This window comes from Canis aureus, chromosome 4, assembly GCF_053574225.1.
Source record: "Canis aureus isolate CA01 chromosome 4, VMU_Caureus_v.1.0, whole genome shotgun sequence".
Taxonomy (NCBI): domain Eukaryota; kingdom Metazoa; phylum Chordata; class Mammalia; order Carnivora; family Canidae; genus Canis; species Canis aureus.
The window spans coordinates 80529737-80546637 of NC_135614.1; the positions used below are offsets into that span (position 1 = coordinate 80529737).

General features: G+C 33.0%; 1 long non-coding RNA gene across 4 annotated transcripts in view; it reads left to right on the forward strand.

The window, feature by feature from the left end:
* Positions 1–16901, forward strand: part of LOC144311958 (uncharacterized) — a 113727-nt gene that overhangs the window by 61666 nt on the left and 35160 nt on the right. The window contains exon 5 of one of the 4 annotated variants that reach the window (XR_013377434.1): positions 10341–10551. The exons of the other annotated variants lie outside the window; for them this stretch is intronic. This is a non-coding gene — a long non-coding RNA (uncharacterized LOC144311958). Of the gene's footprint in view, positions 1–10340; positions 10552–16901 lie in introns of those variants that run through there. 4 annotated transcript variants of the gene reach the window in all.

Here is a 16901-nt window from a genome sequence, read left to right on the forward strand (position 1 = left end):
GGGTTCTGAGAATTCCAAGAGTATATTTCTCACATATTTTATTAAGTGAATTCAAATTCATTCAACAAATGTACTCAGTGAAATACTTTACAGAATATTTTGCAGAAAAAAAAGTATTGAGGGTTCAAGAACAAAGGTTTGTTGTCTGGTCTCCACTCACAGAACAAAAACATTAGATCAACAAATTAAAATCTAATGCTTGGATGAGAGCTCCAGGATATAGATTTGCTTTGGTATGACCCACTGAGCTGGATAGACACGCAGAAATAGCTATGGCCTGTCCATGTATGTACTGAACATAGAACACATGGCAGAAATTTATTCCATGAGGAAAAAGCAGATAACATTATTCTTACAGTTTTCATTTGTCTCTGCCCTCTTAAAAAATTGCAGTGCAAAGTATACAAGTAAACTGCTATTACATTATTTTCTTATTAACAGAGGCCAGCTGTATTATAAACTGCTAAGTGTACTTTGTCAGAGGGCATTTAATTGTTATCTATAGTACTTTCCAATCATACATTATAATTTTAGTATATCTGTGGCAAGTACGGAGCTGAAAGCTACAATAGACATTTCCCCATCAAATGAAGTAATTTGACATGAAACACACGTTATTTTGATAGGCAACCCATGTTTATTTCACAGTCTGTTTCTGAGATAAGCACATTCAAAACGTATTGATTTTCACTAGACTGGCATCTGTAAAATACATCTTTGAATATCTCTATATGTCAGATTCAAATCAATATAGTTTTCTATTTTGAGAATTTATATATATTTATAGGTTGACCTTCATTATTGGGTGTCCAAAATAATTTTTTGGTAAGTTATAAAAAAGCAAGCTTATTCTTACCCACATGGATCTATTTATTGTTAGAAAATTAACTCTATCTCATGAAGTTTGAAATTTCAGAGCATTGTCAGATAAATAAAATTTCCGATTTAACAGGTTTGAGTTGGGTGGAACGGGATTGGGAGTTGCAGTTAGAAGCAGCTTCTGAGTCTTTAACTCGATATATTCCTAATACTTGTTCCTAAATTTGCCCCATAAATGCAGCCTTCCACACCCTACCATTTTCTTCACCCACTGAACATTTTTATAAGATCTATTTGGTCTCAAGATAATGCAGACAAATGGTGTGGTGCCCTGATATTTCAGAATATTGACCAGTTTGTTTTTATCAAACCCATTTTTGTGGCACTGATTATCAAGAAAGGTAAGAAAACTGTGCATGTGTACAGTTGAATATATTTGATCCATTACATTCAATTCAGATATATATTATTATTGCTGCACAAATATAACCCAAATTAAGCAGCTTAAAACAGCAAACACTTGTGTCATCATGGTTCATGAGTCAAGTGCTTTAGTAGGCAATCTGCTTAAGGGGCTCACAAAAACAGTCTATGTATCAGCTGGACTATGCTTTCATCTGTAGGCTTGCCTAGGAGAGATCTGTACATTTTTCTCAGAATTCATTTGTGACTGAATGACCAAAAGTCTCGGCTTATTCAGACGCTGCTCACAGTTCCTGGAATACAACCCACCCCCCACCGCCACTCCTGCCACATGAGCTTTCTCCATATGGATATTTACTCCATTTAGGCAGCAAGGAGAACCTTTCATTATAGTCTGCTAAACTGGCCTCTGATGTACAACATTGAAATCACAGGAGTGACACCCCATTTTCTTTGACATGCAATATAACCATGTCAAGGGATTCATTAGAAGTCAGTGACAAGCCTTACTTACATCCAAGAGAAATTAAATTACATAAAGAGGCAAGAAATAGGAGGTAGGATATTAAAGATCTCCTTAGAGTCTGCGAGAGGACTATTTTACTAAGTTAGTTGGCTCAAGTTGCTAATTTTTTTTAACTTTTTCTTGCTGATGGAAAGGACAATAGACAGATTATGAATAAAATATTTTTTTAAAGTGTGCTGCCTTCTGCTATGTCAAGACTGTATAACTTCTTGTGTGTCCATAACCAGAAGAGAATACAGAGGGACATCTTTCCAAAAATGTCCGTAACTGTAGCGCCCACAATCTTTGTGGATCTATAATCATGCAAAGATAATTTTACCAACAATGCAGAAAATAGGTCTGCCTGCAAAATTATGGGTACTTCATTTTTAGGTCTGTCAAAATTTTATTGAAATATATAAGTTACTGTCATGTCATAAGAATGTCAGTAAATATTTATATGCTGGTCTTACCCTGGATCTTAAGAAAGTCCTATTGCAAAATTTTTGTCTAATTTGAGGTATTTCAAGGTGTCTACAAATCTCAAAAAAGATAAATAATGAAAATATCTTCAAAGTACATATAAAGAATATCTAAGTCACTTTTTCAATTTCAGAGGAAATTTCTTTGAAATTAATTTTGTAATCTGTCATAAATTTGGAGGTTTGACTGTAAAAACAACAATTGAAATGATGTTGGTGACTATGTTTGAATAATACAAATTGTAATCGAAAACAAAACAAAAATAGTAATAGTCAATTAGTTATTTTCAGTACTCTTAGTTTTCATATTTTCCCTTGAGCTTTTGTTTTATGTAAAGCCATACTAATTATGCTAGTTACCTAGAATTGAATTAATTTATTGATTGTAAATTCACTTGTCAACATAATTAGTATAATACACCTCTACATTTACTGCTCAGTTAGACATATGAACAGTTTTCCTTAGAAATTTAGCTCTACTAGCTTTTGAAGTTCTAAATATAGAAAAGGGCTTTAGCAGAAAAACGCACTTAGAAAAATCAAACAAAAATCTATGTAATTACTCTCAATTGAAAACAACGATGCTTACCTCTTTACAGATACAAGTGTGAAGACATAAATTGTTAAACTACTAACGAGCAATCACAGAACAGGGGAGAAGAAAATTAGACATTTTCCCTTACTCAAATAATATTCAAATATTATTTGAGTAATATTCAAATGGCCACTTTATAAATCATAAAAGGCATTTGGGCATGCACTTGATGGTGAATAAGTACAATAAATAGATGGCTATAGCTGTGTCTTTCTCAATACTAAGCACATAGCAACGTTTTCAGGTAGAAATAGTCATTAGGAAAACATTTCCCCAATTTAAATGTGACCAATTGTAAATCACCTTCACGGTGTTATTCATATAATGGAAAAGGGCTTTCTCAATGGATCAGATCATGTATGGAAAATGTTTCTGCTCTGTTGGTAAGTATCTTGTTATTTGCCTAAGTGAGGCCAACTTGGGATATTACAGAAAACTTGCATACAGCCTAGTGAAGTTAAGGATATGGGTCTTTCCCCATAGTTGGTGAAGGTAACAAATGAATATAAAGGTGCCAAGTTGGCTGTGTTCTCTACAGGTTTTATGGTGTTGTTTTCAGTTGTTTAAATGTATTATTCCTTCATCAACCTTACAAGTTATGTCAATATATCACCTTTAAGAAAATATTGAAAAGACATTATTTTGAGCGTATGTGCATTATGTAAACTCTCATTTTCACCTTCTCCTTCCTGCCAATTCTCCTTCCTGGACCTCCCAACACATACTCATACCTCTGCTCTTGTTAACTGGAATCATCTAGAATTATCTTATCTGCTCACTTTTCAATATGTTTCTCAGAGATGACAAGGAGTACCAAAGGATATAAATAATACCACCTAGGTAGGTTGAATAATATACTATGTGAGATTAAAATATCTGAAGTGATAAAAGACTCGAATTTCCAAGTTCTTCAATGAATTTATTATCAAATGATAGAAGATTCTAAGGAATTTTTTTTAACCTACAATGGGAAATTTCGTTTAATATATGAGCCAGTTGGAGGAATGCTTGAGGAGACAGGGTAATAATTAAACTGGAGATATACAAGTGGTTCAGTTATCATCGTATCATTTTTAAATGATAGATCATCAAATCTTTAAATAAATGTACAAGTTCTTATTCCTTGTGTTGATGGAATGAATACATTACATCCTTACTGCAGATAAGCAAAATTAAGCACCAGGTTCCCACTTACGTGCTACATGTAGTCTTTAATCTACATTCACTCAATAATATATATTCAGCAAATATTTAATGACCTCCTTCTCTATGCAACATATTTTGTCTATTTCTCTTGAGAATACAAGGATGAATAAATTATTACTTTAAACTAAATAGTCTCAAAAACTTATATGGAAATAGGATATTATGCAAACAAATATTGTATTGAACAGAATGCATTAAGTATACAGCAAAGTACGCTTTGGAAGCCCAAAGGAGGTAGCAAAACTTTAGTCTGTAATTGTCAAAACAGACTCTTGGAAAAATTGATGTTTAATTTTAACCTGGATGATGAGTTTTAATGTTAGAGGAAGGTTAAATTTGAATACATAATGAAATGCCAGCTTAGATTTTTAAGTAGGGAAAGAAATGTAGTAGCCTATCTTTATGTATCTTTCCTACATAAGCAGGCTTAAAGATAAGCTCTTACATTTTAAAGTGCTGGCTTACAGAATGACAGCCAACTATTAGGAACATTTCTACTTAATTTTTTAATATTTTATTTTGATTATTTGAGAGAGAAGCACTAGGGAGAGCAGAAGCAGGGGGACAGGCAGAGGGGGAGGGGCAGAGACAGATTGAGCGCAGGGTCCCTACCTGCTGAGCAGAGAGCCCAATGGGGTCTCATCCCAGGACCCCAGGATCATGACCTGAATTGAAGGCAGACAACCTACTAAGCCACCCAGGGACACCTGGACATTTCTATTTTTTTTTTTTTTAAGAATCTGGTTAACCTAGACCTGGGCGCTCTGGGATTTTATAAGGGCAGCATGACCTTATTTTTTTTAGATATTTCTTCTTACTTCTTTTGCCATGAAGTTCAACATCAGCTTAATTTTCAATAACACATGATGTATAACTGTGTGTGGCCAAGTGCATTATCTTAGCTTTTTTCTCATTTTTGAAAGTCACAAACCACAGTTGTGAATATATCTGAATAAAATTATCTTTGTATTTTGAAACATTATCACTTAAGTGAAAATATAAAAATCAGGATGTCCATTCATCCTAAATTGCCTGGGATGATCTCGATTTTGGCCTGTGATTTTGGAATAATGATTAATTGCATCTCATTTCACACCTGGAAGTGGCCTAAATTAGACAATAAATTATTTGATCACTCCACGTATAATAAATATGTGCCATCCAGTAAGCTGAAGGTACACATTAGAAGTACCTTGACCACTCTTCAATCCCACCTTCCTCTCTTTTCTACATTATTTTAAAATATGGACACTACAGACATACATGCCATGGAATGAAATGTGTCCCTCCAAAATAAACATTGAAACTCTCTTTATTTGTGAATGAGAGCTTTATGGAAAAAAGATCTTGGAGATATAATCAAGTTAAGATGAAATTATACTGGATGAAGGTGGACCTAAATGCAATGAATTGTGTCCTTTTAAGGAGAGACACACACAAAGTGAAGTTGGCCATCTGATGGATGGTAAAGGCAAAGATTGGAGTACCCAGCTACAAAGCCAAGGAATGCTAAGGATTGCCAATGAACAGAAGCTGGAAAGAGGCAAAGAAGTCTATCACCTTTAGAAGGTTCATGGCGCTAACACCTTATCTCAGACTTCTAGCCACCAGTTTTGTGAGAGAATAAATTTCTGTTACCTGAAGCCACCTACTCTGTGATACTTTGCTATATCATCCCTAGAAAACTAGTACAATGATTATGTCCATGAATGTTTTTACCATTCGTCATATGTGTGTGCAGATCACACAGAACACAATCCTCCATTTTCATATATTAATGTTTTGTATAAAATGGAATCTTGTTTTTATTTTTCTGCTATTTGTTTCTCTAAATATTGTGGTGATTTATTTTAGCTAAATTATGGAATGCTATCTTTTTTTATAAATAAATGCATACATGTATAAACTACAAGGTATATATTGCTTCTCTTGTTAATGAATATTTATATTAGTGACTTATAGCTATTACAAATATATATTTTTGTATATATGTGTGTACAAATGAGTAGGCAATGCAATTCTTCAAATTTATGTGGTATTGCTAAACTGCTCCCAAATTGGTATAGTGATTTTTAACTCTATTCAGGAAGGCATAATAAGCCTTACATGGTCAACATTTCTTTTTTTGTTGTTTTGCTTTGCTGTGGTTGGTTGGTTGTATGATTTTTCCATCTGTTAAGTGAGGAATCATACTTCTTCCTTGTCTTTGCAGTCTTCTGATAACTAGCAAAGTTCATATATTCCTGTGTTCATTGGGATTTCAGATATTCTCTCCTGTGGGTGGATTACACAATCATTACTTTTCCCCTGAGGTTGATTTATTTCTTTATATTTCCCTTCAATGAGATGGAGTAGATATTTTTAGTTTTCAGATGACAATGCTTTATTGATCTTACAGGGTGTTAATATCTTTTCCAGTTTGAGGCTTAAATGCAACTCATGCAATATAATTTTTGACAGGCAAAGTTATTCTTTGTTCTATTTGAGCTATTTTATTGTCATGAACATCACAACGTTTTGTTACTTGATTGCTTATGTAATTTCCTAGAAAATTGCAAGTTCTTTAAGAAGATGGACAGTGTTTTTTGTCCTGTTAAAGGCACATCCAAGAAAATATAACAATACACATTAAATGATAATGAAATGATTTTAGTTGTTAGAAGCTGTTAAACCTATTGCCAGGGAGCACTGGACAATCATTTTTTTGGGTAAAAGTTAGAGATTACAGTACACATAATAAAATTTTTATTTTATGACTATTGGGTTAAAACAAGACACTGGAAGGATTGTTTAGTTATTTAAGTCCCTTAAGCACTTAACACAAAATAAAGCCAGAATATATTTTCTCTTTTACATTGTCCATATTGTGTTTAAGTATATTGAAAAACTAAAGAAAATTTCTTGAAACAACAAATATAGGAACATGAATGCATAAATAAATAGATAAATAAATAAATAAATAAATAAATAAATAAGTACCCTAGGATGGGAAAAATGTTGCATATATATTCTGATTAAGAATATTGGTAAGGGGATCCCTGGGTGGCGCAGCAGTTTAGTGCCTGCCTTTGGCCCGGGGAGTGATCCTGGAGACCCAGGATCGAGTCCCACGTCGGGCTCCTGGTGCATGGAGCCTGCTTCTCCCTCTGCCTATGTCTCTGCCTCTCTCTCTCTGTGACTAGTAGAAAAAAAAATTGGTAAGTCTTTACTACTAAATTTTGTAGTAATGCACATTTACATCTTATTACCATGAAATTTTAATTTATTTTTTAATTTCTATTTGAGAATCCTCAAAATGTCCCATACTGTGGCTCAGTTTCCTTTGTTATGTACCAAATGGGCATATCATGAGCCTAGACAGTAAAAATGTTCAAGATAGCATGAGGAATCTAAGTTAGCTATTTAATGCAAATTAATAGTTTGAAGTAATGATTGAAGTCACTTTATACTTATTTTGGAAAATTTAAGTTGGAGAGTTCCTCTAAGGTCACCAGAAATATTAGTAACCCTAGTTCTTCTTAATTAACGTCTTTGTATCTTTTAATACTAGAATATGTAGCAATGAAAGCACTGGTTTATGTCTTACCACTTAACTCTATGTTTTGAAATGCAGTGGTTCTCGTCATTCACACTGTATGTGTGTCATTTCCTTGACAACATGCTGACATATCATTAAGATTGAGATTGAGAATGCAGAGATTAAGCCCCATGAGAGTGATGATCTCATTTGGTCCATTTTCTGGGCAAACAAGCAAGCATGTTCACCCCTTCTTTCAAAATTTCTTGTGGTTCTATATGACTTTTATAATATAAAAATATATAAAAATAATATAAAAATAAAAAAATAACATATCTAAATACCTTCTAATTATAGTTAAAATGTAATATTTTAAACATAATTCAACTCAAGATTGGGTTTTAATAATACATAGGAATTGTGTATGTGTGGAATGTATGAGGCAAATAAACCAGTATCTCTTTATTAGGAGGTGAGAATATTCCACATTCATGCATTAATTAGACTAGTGTATTTCAAATATTTCTCCTTATTTATTTCACTAATTCATAGTGTCCACTACACATTTTGTTCCATTTTAAAATGTATTATTATAGTGCAGAACAAACACCTGTCTAGAGAACACTGGGTGATATCATGGATTCAAAGACTGGAATATGTACTTGATATGTGACATATTTCCTTTTCCACTTCCACTTTTCTGATCATGACTATGCCAGCACAAATGGCAGAAAACAAGTAATTATTTTTGTTACGGTGTTTTTAGATGAATAATAAATAACTTGTATATGTGAGAGCTCAAATATTTGCCAAAAGTGTAACGCACAGATTTCCTCCTCAATTTCCAATATTAGCATAATGTGAGAAAAATACTTCTATAAACATAAAATTTGATGATAAAAACCCCTCTCACTTGAATGATATGTAAGTCGTAACCAAGTCACATTATGCTCATCTAGCATAGTTTTATAAAATGTTAGAGGCCAAAATTTAATAGTGGTAAAATGGCAAGGGGCTTGAAAGAGATGGTGCAACATACTGTGGACACATTTTTTTTTTTAAATACCCAGACTGTTGAAGGCCATTAGATATTCTCTGTGGTACATATCCATATGAATATGCATATACAAGCTAAATCCTACTAATCTGTGAAAGAAGAGACTACAAGAAAGCCCCAGAGACAAACTAAGAATGAAACTATTAAGATAAGTAGGCTCAGCTATACATGTAACTGGCAAATAATTTATATTTTAATTTCTATGCACATTGCCTGTGTTAACATTACTATAAAGCAGTCTGGTCATATTTTATAAAATCTTTGCGTATATCACTACAGAATTTGTTTTTCAAAACTATGCTTGCAAGGGGAGTTTTATTATCCCCTGTGGATAGTTAACCAAACTTAGAAACTATGTGACACTAAGTGACAATGCAGAGACCAGACCCCTGATGTCATATTGTAAAGTTGTTTTATATTCTATTCCTGCAAGCTTTGTGATATGTATACCAATATTTACAGAATATTTAATAATTAATGTAATTAAATTACATGTATGTGCCTGTATGCCTATATATTATATTATCTATAATCTATATAATTTGTATAATATATAATTACATATAAAAATTGGTGTATTTATGTGAGTGGTAAGTTTGGAACATTCCAGTAAAGATCTGACATTTTTGTGTTGAGGAGAAAGCCCCAAAACGCTGCCCTGACATTATCTGGATTGATTATAATATTTACATTGAAGGTCAGTTGCAAATGACTTATGAAAATAGACTGAACGACAAACGGCAATAATGAAAACAGTGTCCAAATGAGATCATTCTTTCCTGAGAAGCTAACAATTAATATTAAATAGGCATGTTCAGGGGAATCCCTGGGTGGCTCAGCGGCTTAGTGTCTGCCTTTGACCCAGGGCATGATCCTGGAGACTGGAATCGAGTCCCACATCAGGCTCCATGCTGCTTGTGTCTCTGCCTCTCTCTCTCTCTCTCTCTCTCTCTCTCTTTCTCTCTCAGTGTCTTTCATGAATAAATAAATAAAATCTTAAAAAAGTAAAAAAATAAATAGGCATGTTCATTGATACGTCTAAGAGATATATCAGATCATCCTTAAAGCTTTACATTTTCCGAAAACATGATTTTGCTTTTTAGCTACATAAATGCTTGCAAATAGATATGCTTCAAATTTCCCAGGATATTCCCACTTAGTATAGTAAATGTTTTATTGACATTTCATTTCACTCTCAAAAGACCCTTGGTTTAGACAAACATTAAAAAAAAAAATTAAAAAAAAAAAGACAAACATTTATGTAGTTACCCTACAAATCTCAAGTATAGTCAAAACACTTTCAGCTCTAGTCATTTTTTATACCAATAAAAAGGAACATTTAGGGGCCCCTGGGTGGCTCAGTGGTTGAGATCTGCATTTGGCTCAGGATGTGATCCCAAGGTCCTGGGATCAAGTCCTGCATCACGCTCTTTGCAGGGAGCCTGTTTCTCCCTCTGCCTATGTCCCTGTCTCTCTGTGTCTCTCTTGAATAAATAAATAAAATCTTTTTTTTTTTTAAAGGAACATTTAGTATCTTTGGCATGCAATGTTGAACGCAGTGTATTAATTCTGAAATTTCACTAAAAATACAGCCATATGACCTGAAATTGTTCTAAGATTAAATACTTTCTAGCACCTATTAAGGTTGGTAAACAGCAACAACAACAAAAATTAAAGTCAAAAGAAAATTAGAGATCATATGACTAATATTTTCAAATCTATCTTTCTATATAAAGGATGAAGTGGACCAATACTTGGGAAGTACTGAAGTATTATAGAGATTTAATATTTCAGAAATATAACAGAACTTGGAAGAGATCAAGTAACATCATGACCAGTCATACCAGAATCAAAATTAGAAGTTAATTAACATGACCTTGTCAATTTACTTTTACAATAGTATCCGGGCTTGAATCATGATCATTAGAGTAACTGAGTCATAGCTATGTGCATTATTTTAGGTTATAAAATATATAAGGAACCTTCAAAGGTATGAAACATAAGAAATTCATCATAATTAAATTCAAAGTTTAAATAAAAAGATCAAAATTTTATATTATATATGTAAATATATTATATTTTTCCTGAATAAACATTTTCACTTTTCTCTTGCATGTAACACAGTAACCTTTAGCCTACAATTGAAATGGAATACAAATTAGGCATTTTCCTTCCTAAAATGTAATTATTTCTAAACACTATTCCTTCTTAGGAAGCCATATAATTTTGGTATGTGTTTTAATTTAAGTTACTCCCAGTCTGCTTCTCTTCTAATTATTTTAAAATGCTGTATTGAGATTAATTTCAGTGGTACTAATGTATATAATTTAAGTGAAAACATGGAATCAAATTACCACAGGCTTATGCAATATTTAAGAAAAGCAGCTTAAATTGGGGAAAAGTGGAATTAGGTACTGCACGTTATTGAAATGTACAAATTCATTCTTTCCTACTGTGTTAAGTAAAGGGATTGGCATGAAATCTTTAGTTCTGAATTAAAGTGTTAGGGGGTTTACATGAGCAGCAACATGAGTGAGCAAGAAAGGATTATCAAAGGAAAGAAACAATAGCGGGTCTTTAGGGAGCTTTGAATAAGGTTTTGTAAGTACACTCAAATTGTTCCTTTTCCTTTTCATAATATTGTATTTTGCTGTCTATCATTTTATTTTATAGTTATTATATTTACTCCTTGTAAAGGATGGAAAATACTATACTTTCTCTTCTATGTATATAATTGTGCTAATTTGATTTAGTGCAATGATTTTCTTTGGACTCTATCAAAATAATCTTTGAACAATAACCAATGTTAAGAAAAGAAGTTTTAAAAATAATAACTAGGCCATTAAATGAAAGATCCAGAATAGGCAAGCCTGTAGGACAGAAAGTCGATTGATAGCTGTCAGGGGTTGGGGTGAGGAGCAGAGAAAAAGTAGTTGCTGTTGGGTACAGAGATTCTATTGGGGATGATCAAAATGTTCTGATTTAGGTGTGGAGATGTGTGCACAGCTCCTAACATACTAAAATGACTTAATTAGGAAAACAGTTGTACATGTTTTAAATTAAATACTACAATAATATTTGCCTATTTCATTGGCTAAAATAATCAAAAAGTCTTTCAAATGCTTTTACTTTTTAAGCTAATAAATTCCCTTCTCAAACTCTAGTCTAAATACATAAATAAGGAAGCAAAGATTAAGCTATAATGGCATTTATATTGCAGCTATAAGGGTATTTGCATCATTGGTATCTATGATAAAAATGTTGAACTATAAAGAATAAAATAGTAAGGATAACGAGTCTTGTCTTTCAACTTTCACAAACATGACACATTAAGCTCAGGTCCTACATACCAGTGTCATACACAATTTTCATGATATTTCATTCTGTATATTGCTGTGAGCTTATGTGAGGATTTACAAAATCGTAGTTCCCCAAAGTCCAATATTAAATGATATCCATTGAAGAGAGGGTCCAATATGTCTACTTTGATGAATTTGTATTTAATAATTGCCCTGGTAAATAATGCATTTGATAAAATTTAAAGATCAATTTTAAAGTGTTAATGAAAAGGTTTCAAGTGAAGTTCTGGACCCAATGTATATTTAAGCTCCTATATCTGCTAGAAAAATAATTTTCTCATCTGCACCCTCACCTGAGATACTCTTGAGGAGAAGAGATGGTGGAGACACCTTCAGTTCTATGGGATGTGTATGATATTGTCTGTGTTGGGAAGTCTTGAACTTTGGATTATTTAGTCCATAAACAGGTGATGTAGTAGTTTCCATGTCCATCCTGAGATATTTTCTAGCCTGGGAGTCCTAAGAGAAGGCTTCAGAATTTGAGGGGTTTTGTGGTCTGGAAGATCATACTGTTCAGCCTGGGGTGGAGAGACCTAATTTTTCATGATAGCCCTGTTTTAGGAAACCATATATAAATTAACACTTATTAACACTCAGTAGTTGTTTTAGTGTCTTCCTTTGCTGTCAACTGTATCAGATGCATATGAAAAAAAAAAATGTACCCATCCTATCATGTACTATGCTGTTGCCACTTTGAAAGTAGTTCATCGGGATCCCTGGGTGGCGCAGCGGTTTGGCGCCTGCCTTTGGCCCAGGGCGTGATCCTGGAGACCCGGGATCGAATCCCACATCAGGCTCCCAGTGCATGGAGCCTGCTTCTCCCTCTGCCTGTGTCTCTGCCTCTCTCTCTCTCTCTCTCTGTGACTATCATAAATAAATAAAAAAAGTTAAAAAAAAATTAAAAAAAAAAAAAAAGAAAGTAGTTCATCTTGCAGACTTGTGTTTTCCTCTAAAATTAATCTACTTAGACTTTTGGTAGTCAATGCTAATAGTCAGATATTTTTGGTTTACTATCCATCCCTCATCAGCAGAGACACCTTCTGCAAATCACTTCTGTCCTTCTTCTTGGAAATAACTCTTCAGTTTATTATTGGCTCGGTCAATTATTGGCTGTGGTAGGTGTAGAGCCTTGGGAACCACACAAGATTGTTCTTCAGAGTCGTAGTAAGTGTTTATCAAAATCAATAGTGTTAGGGATGCCTGGGTGGCTCAGTGGTTGAGTGTCAGTTTACCACTCATGGTGTGATCCCAGGGTCCTGGCATCGAGCCCCTCATTGGGCTCCCCACACGGGGTCTGCTTCTCCCTCTGCCTCTGTCTCTGCCTCTGTCTCTGTGCTTCTCATGAAAAAGTAAATAAAATCTTTAAAAAAAATCTAGTTTTAGAAGTAGTTGATAAGTTCAGAGACACATATATGAGTGTTAAAAAAAAAAAAAAAGTGGGAAATACAAAATTGCGTTTCCAGGAAACTTTTATAGAATATCCAAATCTATGAGTAGGAAAATCTTACGTTGTTGTCTGTCTTCTTTTTCTCTCCAATGAGACTGTTTTTGTATGGAATTTATTATTTTTTTTAATTTTTATTTTGATGACGCAATGATAGCCAGAAGATTGTACTCACTAACCAAGAAGTAACCTGCATACAAGATTCAATGCTTGCTCACAAACCCCCAATTTCTTATAGCACAAGACTCTAAATGCACTGTACAAATTTTGCATCATCAGTACATTTTTTGTGTGTATATTTGAATTAAATAAGTATTTGGTTACCTGCTGTAGTAAGCTGGCTCTCTGTGGGGTCTGTGTAAGATGTTTTTCTCACTTTCTAGAAGGAAATCTGCCTCAGGCCCACTTTGTTAAAATCGAAGGCATAACCTGAATTTGGTAGGACCTGGAAAATTACCTCAGTCTATATTTTGGGTCTGATGTAGAAGTTGAGTCCCAGAGATTCATAGTATTTTAAATTCCTCAGTGTACAAGAAACCTGCAATTGGGAATAGAGTCGTTTTGCAGTTAGTATCACATTTCCTATCATTCGATTTTTACTCATGCTTTTTAAAAATTTATTTTTTGCATTTATACTAAAGCCCTCAGTTGGGACATTGTGGGTTAATCTCTCATTATGGATTTATAACAAACAGTTAAAAAAATAACTTTGAGAAATATGAGGGGAAGAATTATCTGACCAGGGTTCAAAGTAGTAGAGGGTTATTTGCTATTTGTGGCTTTGTGGTGGCAAATGACCAAATCCTGAGGTAACGAAGATTATTACCTTTTCAAGGTCAAGAATCGGCTGGTATTTTCAACTGCTTGTAAGTCGTGCATGTATTTTTAGTGTTTTCCTTGCATGTGATTTTACTTCTAAAATAACAACTCAGCTATATATTTTTTTTAAAAATGACCCGTTAAAATTTTTAAAAAATAAGAAAATAAAAATGACACATTATATTAATTTAAAAATTATATAATCACAAGTTTCATCTAAACTTTCTCATCAGGATTTAAGTTTCTGACAAAATTTGCATTTTAATTAGATACTGTTGATATTTAATACTTCTCACTCACTGAATTTCACATTTTGGATTACATAAAACTTTCGGCCTTTAACACAAAATTAAAATAAGACAATAACACTTAAAAATATTTTCTATAGTGAGAAGCAGAGACAGTAAAATATTTGCTTCACTTGCTCCTTAAATATAGATTTTCTATAGCCTGTCACTCTTGTCTTTGATGTAAATGACTATGAAATAAGTCATTGATTTTGATAAATACAAAATTTTGTCAGCACAGTTCATACTGAGTTTCAATCTAACTTTATAGCTGTGATATCTATTGCTCTATTGTGCATAACAATAGGTATCAAGGAAACTGTTTATTTTCCTTCTTTTTTTCTTGCCAATGCTTATGTATTTCATACTACTGGTAAATTCTATCTCTAAGACATGGTAGAGAGCTGGTTTGAAATCCAACTGATCTGATTTTTTATTTCATTGTTTTCCATTTAGTATATATATGACATAGATAAGTGATTTAATCTCCCAAAGACTAGCTTCCTCATGTATAAAATGGGGGTAAAAATAATAAATAATAAACCATGTCCTACTTGGGAATAATAAGAAAATAAAATATAAAATACTTGACATATAATAAAGACTCAATAAATGATAGCTATCAGTTATCATTACTTTTCCCCCTCAATGCTTCCCCCTCCGCCTGTGTCTCTGCCTCTCTCTCTCTCACTGTGTGCCTATCATAAGTAAATTAAAAACATAAATAAAAATAAATAAATAAATAAATAAATAAATAAATAAATAAATAAATAATAAATAAATAAACGCAGCGGTTTAGCGCCTGCCTTTGGCCCAGGGCGCGATCCTGGAGACCCGGGATCGAATCCCACGTCGGGCTCCCGGTGCATGGAGCCTGCTTCTCCCTCCGCCTGTGTCTCTGCCTCTCTCTCTCTCACTGTGTGCCTATCATCAGTTAATTAAAAAAATAAATAAATAAAAATAAATAAATAAACTTTTCCCCCTCAAATTCTAGCTAAATATTTCCATCATTCTTTTTAGTTACTCTTAGTTGAGTATGTATCTTACCTGCTTATATCGCCAAAGAAAATTATATTTAAAAATAATTTATTTTTACTTGCCATTTGAAATACCTAATTTATTGCTAATATACATCTATTTTATTAGTTGATATATTTTTTTCAGATACAAATAATGTAATCAGTGACAGTCTCTGATAAATGAAAAATATGCAGAGCATATTAAATAACAACTATCATATTCATCTAAGATGAGACATTTTAGAAAAGGAGAGAGTGGGAAAAGGTTATGATTCAAGGATGAAAGATGCAACTTGGAAAGTCATCCAAATATGACCTGACGGTGGCCACCTTCCAGGTCCCCTCCCTGGCAGTCGTCAATTATAAGTTATTGATAATTCTAGAATGTCAATGTCAGAGTCTTGAGATCAGGAAAAATCCTCACCTTCCACAGAATACATTTACACAAAGATTGCCACTGATGTCAAGGCTTTCAAAGTGACTTTAAACAGGTTTTCTTATCAAATAATCTCAGGGATTGGTACAAAGCCACAGTGATTGTGAGCAGATTGAGGCAGCAAGTAAACAACAGAAAACCAGTAATTAGGCAAATAAAATGAAGTCTGGATCAGTGATCAAGTTTTTTTTTTTTTTTTTCTTCTAAAACCATAAATGTTTGTTTATATTCAATGCATTTTTTCAAGTTGACCTGTGAAATTTTTATCATTGCGACAAATAGTAGCAAAGGGTATATTCCCACTATATTTCAAATTTTTTGAATTTTACATCACTTCTAAATATACTTAATATACTCTAATCATTTCAAGTCTGCAATCATTTTCTGAAAGAATAAAGAAGCTCTTCTTAAACAGTTATACATTTTGCATTATTTTTTCTTGGACTTTGATTTCAGTTTCACTTCTCCAAAGAATTTTTATAATAAATATTTTATACATGAACATATACAAATATTTTAAAACAAAGTATATTGTGTATATTTGTATTTAAGTTATTTATAATTTACATAGACTTTCAAAAATTTTGACTATGCTGATAAAACTTTATTCTGGCTTGCTATACCATTTCATGTGTTAGAAGTTCATCACTGACCACAATAACATCATAGATTGCAACTTTTGAAAATGTTTATCATAAAAGTAAATTTTATTGGAATTGCAGTTAATTAAGATGTATGACAGGGTTATAAAGCTTGTCTAAGGACATTATAATTATCTTCTTGCTTAATGGTCCTGAGATTTTTTACAGTGTAGGGTAATGCACCTTATTGGAATGCAAAATGCGCTTGTTCTTCTGAAAAATGACAGAAGCATAATTGTGAAGGAGGCAGTTACATAGGAAATGCAATTGTTAAGCCGATCACATTAGTAAA